Source organism: Panthera onca, chromosome C2 (genome assembly GCF_046562875.1).
Source record: "Panthera onca isolate mPanOnc1 chromosome C2, mPanOnc1 haplotype 2, whole genome shotgun sequence".
Lineage (NCBI taxonomy): Eukaryota > Metazoa > Chordata > Mammalia > Carnivora > Felidae > Panthera > Panthera onca.
The window spans coordinates 139,490,526-139,506,653 of NC_138347.1; the positions used below are offsets into that span (position 1 = coordinate 139,490,526).

At 41.4% G+C, this 16,128-nt stretch overlaps 1 pseudogene; it reads right to left on the reverse strand.

Moving 5' to 3' along the window:
* Window positions 1-10,814: 10,814 nt before the first annotated feature.
* On the reverse strand, window positions 10,815-15,836 carry LOC144612835 (small ribosomal subunit protein uS2-like; annotated as a pseudogene).
* Between the last annotated feature and the right edge of the window lie 292 nt (window positions 15,837-16,128).

The following is a 16,128-nucleotide window of genomic DNA, read 5'->3' on the forward strand; positions in this document are numbered from 1 at the left end:
CCTTAAAATTTCTTGCAGCACTGGTTTAGTTATCATGAACTCCTTTAGTTTTTGTTTGGGAAACTCTTTATCTCTCCTTCTATCTTGAATGACAGTCTTGCTGGATAAAGAATTCCTGGCTGCATATTTTTCCAATTCAGCACACTGGATATAGCTGCCACTCCTTTCTAGTCCGCCAAGTTTCTGTGAATAGGTCTGCTGTGAACCTCATATGTTAAGGACTTTTTCCCTTGCTGCTTTTATAATTTTTTCCTTGTCTGTGTATTTTGTGAATTTGTGATACGCTTTGGTAATACTTGGTTTCGTTGAATCTAATGGGAGTTTTCTATGCTTCTTGGATTTTGATGTCTCTTTCCCTCCCCAGACTAGGAAAGTTTTCTGCTATAATTTGCTCACATAAACCTCTGTCTTTTTTTCTCTTTCTTCATCTTTGGGACTTCTATTATTTAGATATTCATTTTTAATAAGTCACTGAGTTCTCTAAGTCTTGTATCATGATCTTTTACCTTTGTTTCCATATTTTTTCCTACTTCATTATTGTCCACAATTTTATCTTCTAAATTGCTGATTCACTGCTCTGCTTCACCCATGCTTACCATCATGGCATCCATTTGCAATTGCATCTTGGTTATAGCATTTTTAATTTGGTCCTGACTAGATTTTATTTCTTTTATCTCCACAGAAAGGGATTCTGTGCTTTTATCAACCCCTGTTAGCGTTCTTATTATCATGGTTTTATTTTCTAGTTCAGACATCTTGCTTATATCTGTGTTGATGAAGCCCCTGGCTGTCATTTCTTCCTGTTCTTTCTTTTGGGGTTAATTCCTTTGTTTCTTCATTTTGGAGAAAGAAAAAAATTAATAAAATAAAAAATAAAACTTAAATAATTAAAAACAAAACAAAAAATCTAATAAAGAAAGCTAGATCCTTGGTGTGCATTGGTCTGCTTGTTGAAAGAAGATTTATAGAGAAAAAAGGGAAAGAAAAGGGGAAAAGGGGGTAAGAAAAATTTAAAAATTAAATATATATATAATAAAATAGAATAAAATGAAATAGAATTTAAAATTTTAAGTAAAAAAGTAAAAAAAATGCAAATAATTTTTTCACTTTCTGTATTCAAGAAAGAAAAAAAAGGAAAAAAAAAAAAAAACAACTCAAGCAAAGCCAGAAGGCAAAGAAAACAAACACATAACTGAACCAGCAAACATAATGAAACCCAAATGAAGTTACACCCAGTTTCCCCTACAACCGAAACTATGAAGCTCTCTATAGCCCTTACACTAAGCAGGTGGAGTGACTTGTGCTGGTCTTCTAGGAGATGTGCTTGGAGGATGCAGTTGGGCATTGTTCTCCACTAGGTGGTGCTGCTTAGCTTACTGGGATGGATCAGTGTGGCATGCATGCTGGGGAGAGAGGAGAGGTGGAAATGACTTCACCCAGCTCCCTAGTCTCTAGGGCACCGGAACTTAGCATTCTTACTAGCCCACAATAAAGCACCCCTCCTTTGTCTCAGGCCTCTGTCCACTCCATGCCTCTACCCTGTCCAGGTCCAAGCCATGTGCCTACCAGGCAGCACTTCCCTCCAGAGTTTTATCTCAGATGGGGTTGTGTTTCAAAACCCCACCCTTCAGAGACCCCTGTGGCTTGGACCCATGACAACTCCCTGGAGGGGGGTCTTGCTGAGCAATGGCTGGGTGCCACCTTGCCTCCGAAAATGTTCATGTGGTCACTCAGCAGAAGAGGTTCAGAGATTATGGCAAATCACAGCACACAACTTGGTGCCAGGTTTCACGGCACTTTGGCATCTTTTTCCCAATACCGGCAAACGTGGCTGCTCTCCTGGGTCTGCTGGGACCTTTGCCCGTGGGGAGGCCATATGGCCTCTACCAAATGCACTCCAAGCAGGGGAACAGCTTCTCCCCATGTGACACATGGAGCCCTCAGACCCCACTGCCTACTCCTGGAGTTTACCTTTATCCTCACCAGAGCACCATCAGGGACTAAGCTCCAAACCTTCAGACTCTGCACTCCACTGTTTACAGAATCCTGGTGGTACTGAAACCCTCTCCTTTCTTCCCATCAATGGTTTGGGGGAACATATTTCTTATTCAGTCTCTTACGAGTGTTTTACTCTTTCTCTCCAGCTACTTTTGGGGGACTGCTTTTCTTCAACAACCTGGATGTGCCACACTCTCCTGCTTTCTCTTTCCCCATCCTCTCTCCACAGAACAGCTCCCTACCCTCTGTGGCTTTTCTTTCCCCCAGTTCACCTCTCTGCACTGGGTACCTACTGAGTTCTATGGCTCAAGTTATGAAGACTGCTGTGTTGATCCTCAGGTCAATTTCCTAGGTGTTCACAATGATTTGGTGCTGACCTAGCTGCATCTCAGGGATGAGACAAGCTCAGCATCTCCATGCTACTCCACCATCATAACTCCTTCTCCCTGAAGCCAAATATTTTTGTAATATTTTGTGATGTTATTTTATTTTTGAGAGAGAGAGACACAGCACAAGTAGGGAGGGCCAGAGAGAGAGGGACACGCAGAATCCGAAGCAGGCTCCAGGCTGTGAGCTGTCAGCACAGAGCCCAATGCAGGGCTCAAACGCATGAACTGTGACATCATGACCTGAGCCATAGTCGGACCCTTAACTGACTGAGCCACCCAGGTGCCTCGCCATATCTTTAAATCATAACCTATTCTTCCCCACTTTGGTTTTGCCATCTCAAGAACTGCTGGGCCTCACTTGTGGCAGACACATAATTGTATGTTGATATGGTAGCATGCAGCATGAGACCAGCTGGTTTGTAATCATATATGAGATACCTATTAGGAAGACCTAGAAATACTTGAGGGGTACCCCACAGGAACCTAAGTCCCTGTGTGAACAGGAAAAGCACAAGCCAGAGAAACCAGTTTATTCTTAATAGTGTAGTTCCACCTTTAAGCACAGGCTAGAGAAATCTCAACAGGGTGGGAAGAACATGCCACATATATGCTTATAAATGGTCAAATAAAGCAGGACAACTAAAGAGGAAACCCACAGGGACTCTAAAAGACAGGAACTAATATACCACTTACTGCAATGCTACCCAATTCAGGATGGCTGCAGATTGCAAACTAGATGAGCTATTTTGTTCTGTTGAAATACGGAAACAAGCTGTGCTTTTCAAGCCAACTCTTTAAGCCAACCTTGAGTCTTCTATAAAGAATTGCAAGCATGATGCTCTTCAAAATGCCAGCCACGGATGCTCATGGAAATGCAAGTTTCATGTGCACAAGTGAGGAAAGGACTTTATGTTAGGAATTGGCTTTTCAGCTACACACACTCACCCCCTGCCCTCACATCTTTAATAACAAAACAAAACCACACAAAATTTATTTCCAAGCACTTGATCATTCTGAAAAATCAGAGGGAACTTGAGCCAAAAGGGAGGAAAGTAACCCTTCTCCACAAAGGATAAATATCTGCCCCATAATTTATGGGGAATGCAAATCATCCAAGCAGCAGTCTATTGGCATCGACTGTTATTTCATTTAATTAAATGGCTATACAAGCCTCAGAATGCCATGTCTCCTGCCAGCTGACCCTATTCCCATGACCTTCCCTCCACAGAGTTCAGGGGAACATGATACTAAAGAAGGAGATTTCATTTTAACCTAGAGGGAAATATGGATTCGTACATGAAGGGAGGTTAAGTGGTGACGGCTTTTCCCTTGACTAATTTGTGCCATCGAATCCTCTGTGATTACTGTGCATGAGAAACTTATACTGTCTTGTTGTTGTTTTAATTCAGAGGGCAGTCAGCCTTGTTACTTTTTCATTATCATTCAGCTGAATTTTGCATGCAATGTGTCACTGTTTATGCTGTTTTTAAAAAATTCCAGAACTCAGCATTTCCTATACTCGCTTTTGCTACTAAAATCTTGATTCTTAAGCAATGTTGGACCTCCTGAGTATGCTTTGGGCACTGGAGTTATGATCCCATAATTAGAGTGATTAAGTCTTGGAAAATATGTAGGTGAAGTCTTAATGGGAAATTTCACGCTGGTTTATCTTACCTACCCACAGAGCTCAAGGTTCACAGGTCCAAGCTAGGTCTACCTTAAATGAATCTGCAGTCTCTGGTCTCCTTCTCTCTTCTTTTCCCCCATGACTCCCTCCTCAGTCTTTTTCTTATGACTACACTAATGGATTTTTCAAATCCTTTTATTCTGTTGTATTAAATAAGAAAGGGAATAAATTTTTACATATGCATATAGAGTATTTCCAAAATTCTAAAAGTTTCCCTCATGCCCCCTCCTGGTGAATACCTTCCCCGAAAGGTAACCACTATTACCTTTCTGCTAGTCACCACAGATTTATTTTGCCTACTCTTTTACTTCATATAAATACTTCTTTCATTCATCATCATGACCATAAAAGTCCTCTGTGTTGTTGCATGTAGCAGCATTTCTCTCTTTCTTATATTCCATTGTATGAATATACAATAGCTGAGTTGGAGATATTCTACTGCTAAAGATCCATTTCACTGCTGGTGGTACCCTCAGGCTTTTTTCTCTATTTGTTATTCTCCCAAGATGTCAACTCCATCATCAAGAGATGGCTTCTAGATGGCTTCTTCTCCAGACTCCATGAGGTAAGTATATGAAGGAGATATATTTAGGCCTTTGAGATCCTATCCTGGAGGAGATTCTAAGTCCTTTAGAGTCTTTTAAGTGAAAAAAGGAGGAGGAGGAGAAAGAGAAGCAATATTTTATTGTTAGTGTTAACCCCTTTCAAAGTTTAACTTATATGTCCTATTGACGGATATTTTTAGCACATATTTCATGCCATATACTTGTTAGGTCCTAGGAGTGAAGCATCATATAAGACAGATAAGGATGCTGTTCTCCTGAAGCTAACCTTCAAAGAGAACATCAGATGGTGATAAAAGCTATGGAGAAAATTAAAATAGGAATGTGCAATGAAAAACCCAGAAAAAGCATCTCTGGGAGACCACAAAATGATAAGAAATAGTCATAGCAAGAGAATCAGGGGGAAGCCAGCAGGAGGAAGCATACTCTAGGGTGGCAAAACAACTATATTAATGCTCTTAAGTCAAGAATGAACTTGCCTTCCTCAAAAAATAGAAGGCAGGCTCATGAGGCCAGCATACAGTGGGCAACATGAAAGCAGCAGCAGATTATATCAGAGAAGTAAGCAGGAATTAGATCATATATGACTTTGTGGTATAAAGTTAAGGTTTTATTCTAAGTCTAATGGGAAGCCATTAGAGGGCGTTATGCAGGAGAGCGACATTACCCTAGAAATCAAATGGAAAATGACTTACAAGAAGTCAGGAGTAGAAGCAGAATACCAATGAAGCGGCAACTTCCTCAAAGACAGAGGAAATGGTATTTTGCACTAAGGTGGCAGCAAATGAGACAAAGACATGGACGGAGTTCAATATGTTTTGGACAGAATCAACAGAATATGCCATGGGAAAGATGCACCATTACATGAGGCAGGAGAGTGCAGTTAAAGGTAAGACACTCACCTGCCAGCTCTAAATCTATAGAGTTATAGCCATACAACCCTCCAACCCCATTTTCAACTTTGGGCAACCACGATTCTATTCTCCATCTAAACAATTTTATCATTTTGGGGCACCTGGGTGGCTTAGTCGGTTAGGCGCCCGACTTCGGCTCAGGTCATAATCTCACAGTTCATGGGTTCAAAACCCACATCAGGCTCTGTGCTGACAGCTCAGAGCCTGGAGCCTGCTTTACATTCTGTGTCTTGCTCTCTCTGCCCCTCCCTTGCTCATGCTCTGTCTCTCTCTGTCTCTCAAAAATAAATAAACGTTAAAAATATTTTAACAATTTCATCATTTAAAAATGTCACATTTAACCTTTTGATATTGATATTTTTTTTCACTCAGGACGATTCTCGTTATATCCACCCATAATCGTTGTGTGTATCAATAATCTGTTTCTTTTTGCTGCTGGATAGTATTTCTTGGTATGATTATTCCATAGTTTATTTAACCATTCACCCAATAAGAACATTTGGGTCGTCTCCAGGTTTTGTTTATTACCAATGAAGCTTCTTTGATAATTTGTGTACAGGCTTTATGTGAATATAAGTCTTCATTTCTCTGGAATAAATGCCTAGAATTGTAATTGCTGGGTTGTATGGTAAGTGCACATGTTTTATAAGAACTTCCAGGCTGTTGTCGAGAGTGGCTGCACTACTGTGTATATCCCACTGACAACGTATGACAGACCAGATTCTCTGCCTCCTTGCCAGCATTGATACGATTTCTAGTTCTGATTCTAATAGGTATGTGGTGATATCTCAACCTGCTCTTAATTTCCATCTTCCAAAGGCTAATGGTATCGAACATCTTTTAAAATACATATTTGTCATATGCAAATCCTCTTCAGTGAAATGTCTATTGATGTATTTTGCCCACTTCAAGTTAGATTATTATTAATTCCTTTATTGTTACCTGTCAGAGTTTCTTTATTCTGGAAAAAAAGTCTTTTTGTCAGATATGTGGTATGTAAATATGTTCTCTCAATTTGTAGCTTTTCTTTCCATCCTCTTAACAAGGTCTCTGACAGAATTGGGGCGCCTGGTTGGCTCAGTGGTTAAGTGTCCAACTTCAGCTCACGTCATGATCTCGTGGTTTCTGAGTTCGAGCCCCATACCAGGCTCTGTGCTGACAGCACAGAGTCTGCTTGGGATTCTCTCTCTCCCTCTCTGCCCTTCCCTCGCCCTCTCAAAATAAACAAATAAACTTAAAAAAAAAAACAAAACAAGGTCTTTCGCAAATAAATCTTTAATTTTGATGGAAGAGAAAAAAAAGAAAAGGTGCACCATTATGCTAAACAAGTATCCGTCTTCTGACTAGGCCTTACTCAAGACTCCTATACACTAGGATGATGGAGGAAAGAACAAAGAACCTCAGGGGGAAAGATGATCTTGTCTCACAGTAATCACTTCCATTGGCCCATGACATACAGAGAGTACTTTCGCGTACACATTTTCACTTTGTTCTTACAACAATTATATAAGGGAAGGAAGCAGAAATAAAAAGTGCAACTTTACAATAAAAAAACTCAGAAATTGAAGGACATAATGGACTAATCCAAGGATTCAATTAGTAATTAATAATTATAATTAGTAAGCTCCTAATCCAAGACTTGTACCCATCCTTCTGGCATCTGTCCTCCATATTGTTTTCCTGAGGTATCTGCTCTAGTGATCATAATAAATCTTAACTTTTATTGAGTGCTTTCTCTTTGCCAGACACCATTGCAATTCATGTCATGTATCACCTCTTTTAATCCCATAATGTAAGTACCATTATTGCAGTCCTTATTTTGCAGACCTGTAAACTTAACGCTAAGAGAGTTTAAGTGACCTTTCAAAATTATCACAGCTGCTAAATTCTGGAACTAGAGATTCAGCCAAGGCAAACTTACTCCCAAGCCCATTTCCTCAATCATAATACTATGCTATTATAGACAGAATAAGTAGAGTCTGTTAAAAATCCCATTTGCCACCTCCAGTGTTAAGTATCTTAAAATAATTTCAAACACTAATATTCTCTGAGACTTTTAACAACACCATACTGATAAATTAATATACAAACACTCTAGACATTTTCTTCCTCAACCATGATATTCATTGAGGAATCCATTTCTCAGCTTCTCTCCCAAGCCTCTGAAAAATTTCCGCAAGAGGAGATCTGATGATTTGCCCTTTTACCATTTGAGCCCTAGAAACATCTATCTTTAGCCACCAGTTTAATTAAAGATGTGTCAAAACATGAAGGCTGTCAGCAAGGTTGACTTTATTATATTTTCTCAGAAAATATAAAATATCCATTATGGAGCCAGCACTTCATGATTATAAACATCTCTTGGAGACAAATAATTTAACAATAGACACACTACCTCATCCAGACTGAAACGACTATTTGTGAGTTCTCCTCCAAGATGTCTTCTATTATTTAATCAAATGTTACCTTACTTCTTTTTTTAAAAAGAGCCAATGCAGAATGCTTATGATAAAAATTCTGTTTTGGTTTCATAAATCTAGCATCTGCTATTTGAATACGTTCTTTTAAATTATATACCATTTAGAGTTAGAAGAGATGCTGAGGACTATAATCTAAGTGTTTCCAGTTACAGTTGGACAAGCATAGTTTCACAGAGTTTACTCTGTGTCCAGGGGCCCCCCAGTGAGTTGATGACAAAGCCAGGACTATGTCTGGTCCAGCACAGCAATATTTTACCATCCCTCTTTCTGTGTTACCTTTACTAGCATATTAACATTCTCTCTCTCCAATAAAGAAAGTCTAGAAACTTAGTCTCTAATTATCTACATAACCCCATATATAACCATACAGTGATCCATATAAACAGACTTTCATATCCTTTGGAACTGGGAAAACTCCTCCAGATCCAGTTCTGATGGGGCTGCACCAACTACCTCAGACAGAATGAGTCCTTCTGTCATTGTGTTCCCAGAAAGTGATGCTCACATTTCAACTATAATAGTTATCACAGTGTGTTCTAATTTACCCTGTTTAAATGTGTGCCTCCTCTACAGGACTGTGAGTTCATCTATGCAAAGACAGTGCCTTAATCCACCTTGCAAACCCATACGCTTTGCATAAAATATGCATTCAGTAAAAGTTTTTGTTTATTTGTTTTTAATTTTTTAATGTTTCATTTTTGAAAGCAACTGACAGAGAGAGCAAGCGCACACACTAGTGGGGGAGGGGCAGAGAGAGAGGGAGACACAGGATCTGAAGCAGGCTCCAGGCTCCGAGCTCCGAGCTGTCAGCACAGAGCCCGACTCAGCAGAGAGCCCAACGTGGAGCTTGAACTCACCAACTGTGAGATCATGACCTGAGCTGAAGATGGACACTCAACCAACTGAGCCACCAGGCGCCCCTGCATTTAGTAAAATTTTTTATGAATGAATGTGTTAAGGAATCAATCAATTTCTAGAGACCACCTTGTCCACTCCCTGAATCCAAGAGACAGAACTGACTTATCAGTGTCATAGAAAAACACCTTTGTCATCGTACATAAGTAAATAAAATAAACATAAATAAAACAAAGTAGACAGTTGAAGAGATTATTCTGGGTAGGAGAGGGGAAGAGAGTATATCAGAGTGTACAATCTATACCAGATTGTATCAAATCAGATATCAGGAAACAGAAACCACACAATAATCAAACAGAAGTTTAATATAAAGAGTTTTTAAACTGAGGAGAATAACTATAAAGATATACAAAGAACTCTAAAGGATACCTTGGATCACGGGTGAATCCAGGGAAGGAGAAACTTTGAAAAACAACCAATCTGGCTGCCTCCCCAAGGCTGAGGTTCAGATCTCGTCAAAGATGTGGTTGCAGCCCAGGGGATGGTAAAGAAGTTCACGAGGTTGCCTGAGTTACTAGGCAAGCCACAGCAAGCCCCGCCCCCTAGGTACGGCAGAGCTGTGGCTGATGTGGCATGCAGAGCGAGTCCGGGCACCACGGCGGGTGCCAGGCCTGGAGCACACAGCGCCTGCACCCGGAGAGCCACGGGAAGCAAACCTCTGGGGCACAAGCCAGCAGGGGTTAGTGGGAGGGCACACAGAAGGAGCTGGCAGGCCACTGGGGGCACCAGGGCTGGAACACGCAATGCTCACATCAGAAGGGCCAGAACGAGGTGGTCACTGGGCCCAGGCTGCTAGGGGACCGCCCACTCAGGTACATGCACAGCTGGGGCAAAACAATACCAGCCGTCCCCTGCACCACACACACCCCTGAAGGCGGCAGGAGCAGGGGAAAGCAAACCCAGCAGCCAGTAAAAGGAAGAGTGCCCCTTCCTCCTGCAATGTCCCTCCAGCTCCCTCTACTGACAAAGTTCAACCTCATCCCACTGAAAAGAAGAAATGCCCAAAAAAGTCCAATCCACTATCATACAGCAAATACTGAAGGACGAATCTAAAGCTGAGAGACAAGAAATTCGTAAGTGGGATGGGATATTCAACAAATAAAAGACGTTTACCCTCGGTTATAATGTCCTTTTGCTCTGTTTCCTCAGTTGCAAAATGAGGAGAGTAATGGCATCTCCATTATATGTGGCATAAATAAAAAGTATTGTGCCTACCTAGAACAACGACAACACACGCGTTGGTCACAGTTGAGTGCCTGGCGCATAATAAGAATTCAACCTCAAGGGCACCTGGGTGGATCAGTCAGTTAAGCATCATACATCAGCTCAGGTCATGATCTCACCGTCAGTGAGTTCGAGCCCTGTGTGGGGCTGTGCTGACAGCTGGGAGCCTGGCGCCTGCTTCGGATTCTGCGTCTCCCTCTCTCTCTGCCCCTCCCCCACTCACACTCTGTCTCCCTGTGTCTCTCAAAAATGAAGAAATGTTAAAAAAAAATTTTTTTTTTGAATAATTCAATCTCAATCAGGGGCATCAGGGTGGCTCGGTAGGTTAAGCATCTGATTTCAGCCCAGGTCATGATCTCCTGGTTCGTGGGTTGGAGACACGCATGGGGCTCTGCACTCGTGGTGCAGAGCCTTCTTGGGATTCTCATTCTCTCTCTCTCTCTCTCTCTCTCTCTCTCTCTCTCTCTCCCTACCCCACTTTCTCTCACATGCTCTCTCAAAATAAATAAATAAACTTAAAGAAAAAAAAAAAGAATTCGGTCAATGTTTGCTGTCATCACTTTCACCGGAAAGCAGAACTGGAATCAGAGGACCCAGGTTCCATTCTCAGCCCTGCTGTTACTGGAATACAGAGCAATCACTGCTTACAAAGCCTTCGTTTCTGCTGCCGTAAAGTGGCCCTTTCCCACTTTTTTGCGGGGGTTGGGAGAACTGCTTGTTGTCCGTTTTCTGTTGAAGTCTGTGAAAGAAGAGCTTAAGACCACTCAGTGGCTGTTCTTACCCAGGCAGGGACGTGAGCGGCGGGAGCTGCAGACCAGTCCTCGGGAGGAGCCCGCTGAAGAGGCCCGCAGGGCACCTGCGCCCTTGGACCCGCCTTTGGCCCCGGGTTGAGGATCCACGTGTTGGGAAGCTGGAGCAGCCCATTCACCCTGAAATGCCTCCTGTGTCACGGTCTTGTCAGCAGCAGCCTGCTCTTCCTTTCCGAGCTCTTCGGGATCTCTGCAGAAGGGGAGATCACGTGTGCCCTCTGGTGCGTGGTCGGGGCGGGTGCCGCACATGCGCAGAACTTTAGGGCGCCCGCTCCCGCCGCCTGCGACCTGCTGAGCGAGCTCCCTTACTGCCGGGTGGGAAGGAAATGTCCACCCAGTGCAGAGGAGCATCTGTGTTACACAGGTTAAGGCACAGAGGTAGGCAGGACAATGCGAGATGCCTCTGTGAGCGGCTGGTGGTCAGCCATGGGATTCGCATCCACCGGAAGTCGTGGCTCTGGGAAGACTGCCGGGACCAGGTTGGTGAAGGTTCCAGGAATGAAGCGGCCAGCCATAGACGTGGCTCTGGTGGCAGCAGCCAACTGTAGCACAGCTCCCTGGCCAGTATTCTTGGAGGAAATGACACTGACATCAGCCGGGTTTTCAAGGGCAGGAGCTGCCAGCAGAAGCGACTCTCGGGTTCTGTTCGGATGTGTGACTCAGATGCCATCGCTGTGTACTGTCCCATTTGGAAGTCAAGGTGGGTGCCACCTTAGTGGGCTCCTGCTGCAAGGAATGTGAGGACATCTTCACTTGCAGGACATCAAGGACTCTGCACAAGGTGAAAGTTTCCCTTTAAGTGACATGGGAACCCGGAACAACCCCTCTCTGGGTAGCATGCAAAAGATTTTTCTCACTTTTAACATCGCATTCTTCCATCTCACGTGCCCGACACCCATGCCTTCTGTTCCACACCAGGGAACACACCACATTTTGGGGTGTGTAGTGAGCCTGACCCTCAAAACTATAGCTAGAAGATAAGAAAGTAACGGTGAAGGCATCTACAAGACAAAAATAGCAATCCAGTGTGACAGTTTTTTCAAAGTCTTATCTAAATGATAGCACTTCAACTATTATCAAGCATTAATTCATTAGGAAGTTTGCCTAGTGGATAGCAAAGGGCACAGAGAAACTAGGTCTTAAAGACACATTCAAAGGGAATGAGGGATTCTGTGCAGGAAGGCTGAGGTGGGATTGGATAGAATGATAGAGCCATGCTTCTCAAACTTTAATATGCATGTGATCACCTAGAGTTCTTTTCTTATAATGCATGTTCAGGTTCAGCAGGCCTGGGGTGGGGCCTGAGATTCTGCATTGCTAATGACTGCTGGTCCACAGACTACGCTCTTAGCAGTGCCGTGGAAACAGGCGGTCCAGGTATCCAGGACCTCTATGCCTGTGGCTGTGATGCAAATGACGAGCTTTTTCAACTTAAAATTTTTGCTTGGAGTCAATGAAGTCACTGCAGACGTCTGGCTTCCGAAATATCATCCGGGAAAAATGAGCTTCAGAAATGCCAATCTCTGAACTCCCGTTGCTTCCAACATTTTCAAATAACATCAAAAACAGGCCAGAATAAACATAAACAGGACTTGAATAAACGTAACAGATCAGAAAGTATTTAAGTGATCATCAGATTATTCCAGGTGTTCCCAAAATGTCTCACTTTTGAGGGATCCTTGGTGACCCATGATTTTCTCCGTGTCCCCAGCCTCAATGAAATAACCAACTGTTCTATTTACTAAGTAGTCAGGTCCCTACTTGGTAAGAGTTTTTGTTTTTTCTGTTTGTTGCTTATTTTAGGTCCAAATAACTTACTAGCTATTTGAAAACAATGATACGCTTAAACTGAAGGAAAATATGTTTTTGTTTCATCCTCAAATAACCACAAGTACTTACTAATTGGGATGTGTGTGTCCATAGGGCACTGTGTAACTTCTCAAATTTTAGAATCAGATTGGACACTGCCCACATCCCGCATTCCACTCTGCTTTTCATGTTGTAATAGTTACTTAGTATAGCAACTGTCAAAAACACAGCTTCACAAATATATGACACCACTGAGAAGAATGTAGTACCATCTTATTGAAGAAACTGAAAACTATCCTGAGCTAGTAGTTTATGTGGTATCCAAGAAATACCGAATATTGCTATACTCCCCTCAAAAACTGAAAATTTTCTGAGGCACCCTAAGGTACTTTGGCTCAGTTAGGAACTGCAGGATTATACCCTTCACTAAGTACTAATCATGACCAAAGGCAAAGTAAGAATTCTAAAAGAAGAAATTTTTGCGGGACTGCCAAAAGCAATACAACAAAATTCCCCTTAGCGATTAAAGAGAAATCGATTATTCTCTGTCTTGTTAGAACAAAGGCATATTCTTCTTAAATTAACATTAGGATTCTTGAGACAAAATGCTACAGTGTTTTCAAGGAAATCATCTTCCTAATATTTTCTCAATCACAACACATCACTTTCCCATCAGCAAGAAGGATTTTGCATATAAATATTATTATTCTTTTATTTTCTTATGTTTACCCTCTATTTCTTTGACGTTCGATTTCAAATTAAACCTAAGGAACAATTTTGAACATATAAGCTTTACCAAAAAAAAAACCAAAACAAAAAACCCTTGATTGATTCAAAGTTTTACTTTATGTACCTACAATTTCCCAGTAGTCCTATTTCTCAATCAGAATTTGAATAATCTTTACAACTTGTATTCCCCCAAACTCAGATTTAATGACTCAGTAGGTTCAGAAAGAGAGATAACAGCTGCAACTCATCCCGCGGTGCTATTCAGTAATGACAATGTTATACCACATTAGCAATTGTGACATTAATAAAAAGAAGCCCATAGGATTAACCAAAGACAGCTGACTTTAGTCAAATGTAGGTCAGGCTTTGTTTGCTCAGAAGCTGGTAATAAATTCCCAGGTAAGTGCTCTCGTGTGTCACACATATATGTCAGGAGCATAATTTCAGCCCCACTAAATGATTCACATTTTTAAGTTTCTGTAAGCCATTTTTGAATTATTGTTAAGCATTTAATTTCACTGCCGGGCCTATAGGCTCCTTAAAATTATTAACTTATGTGACATTACAGCATGTTTTTCCTTTAGGTACCACTTAAAAACACCTTGGAGAATTTCATGTTCACCTTCCAGATACTGAAGTTCTTACTAGAAGAGGCTCAAGGGTCACCCCTAATTTATAGCATAATTATGGGGAAAATGGTGTTGGTGGCTAAGCTAGCCATCTATAATCACAAAGTCCTCATTGTCACGGGAAATGTCATTGTAAGCCTAATGTGAATATTGCATTCTTAATCAAGTCTTGTGGTCTGCTTTATACAAAAAAGAAGTCCAGAACCACACAATCCTAAGATATATTTAAAAAATATAAATACTTTGGAAAACATTTTAGCATTTTTAAAGGTTATACATACACCTCCCATATGATACAGACGTGGTATTTGTCCAAGAAATGCAACCACATGTCCACAGAAAGACCTGCACAAAAATATTCATAATGCTCCCAAACTGAAAAGAACCCAAACCAACAGACAGATGGCTAAAGAAATGGTGTATACTCATATGCGGGAACGCTACTCGACAATCAAAATGAAAGCACCACAGATCTATGCAACAATCATGGACGAATCTCTAAAACACTGTGTTAAGTGATAGTAGCTAAACCTAAAACAGTATGTGATGTATGACTCCCTTTGCACGCAATTCTAGCACAGTCAAACCAACGTATGGTTGATAGAAGGGCAGAGTGGTCCTGGGGTCTGGAATGGTGCAGGACTGTCTGGGAGAAGCCCAAGGCACTTTGTGAGTAACGAGGAGACCCTATCTCGATGGGGTGAGGTATTGTGTACATAGACATTTGTCAAATTCATCAAACTGTACATTTTAGATCGTACGTTAACATGCATATGAAATATGCCTCGATAAATAAAATATATGTGGGTATTCTGCAAGCTCTTTAATTGTATACTTAAACTTTATTAAGTCAGACACCTTTATTAAATATTTATGTCACTGTAAAATGTGATGAGGTCTTTTAGATATAATCAAAAAGAGATGTCACCCGAAACAGTTACTAATCTAGTATTACCCAATTAAGGGTAAAAAAACAGCATAGTTAACGAAATAGATAATTTCAATTTATTGACATCTTAATTCCTTCTGCATGCAAATGGCATAACTTGAGAGATCTGTGTTTATAAATTTGAAAAATCAGAAAGATATCAACGGGCATAAATGCAATTAAGTACTTAAAACTTTATACCCAAATATATCTATTATACCCAAAAGAGTAAATGATACAAACATCATTTGCATTTCTAACACTAAGCAGAATTCAGTCGACTCTTCCAATACAGGATTTGCCCCTGCCACCACTCTGATTCAGGGCCTTGTTTTTGTTTGGCTTTGTTTTTTAAGTGCAACAGATTCCTAACTGGCTTTCCTAATTTTGCTGTCATCCTCCTTTGATTCATTTAAAGCCATCATATTAATCTTTCAGCACAGCCTGCAAGAATGTCTCCCACCATACATCACAATTAAGTCAAGGTCATCTCCCTAGACCGTCATTCAAAAACTGGTGGTCTGACCACAGTCTGCCTGCCATTATACCTAATCTCATGACCCCTTTTTCCCTGGTCTCCCATCAGTGCACAGATCTGCAGTGAGGCAGCTGGATGATGCTCCCATTCCTGCCACTGGGCCTTTGCTTAGGCCACCTGTCCATCTGAATTTTATATCCTTTTGTCCCTACCTTACCATCCATATTCATCCGGTTTTCAAGACCCACTTTAGCTATCACTTCCTCTTTAAGGACATTCTTCATTTTCCTCACCCAGAGTAACCTTTCTTTCCTATAAACACTCATCACGTTGCACGCCCAGTTTTCATATCATAATCTTCATTGTCTCTTTTATATTGTGAAGTGGTTTGGACTCCAGCTCCAGAGACAAACACACAGCTTACAAACTTAGCTCCCTAGCGATCAGAACTTAGGCAGGTTGCTTCATTTCTCTATGCTCCTGTTTATTCACCTGTTAAAAAAATAAAATTAAAATTGGTACTTTCTTGGGGCACCTGGGTGGCTCAGTTGGTTAAGCATCTGACTCCTGATTTCG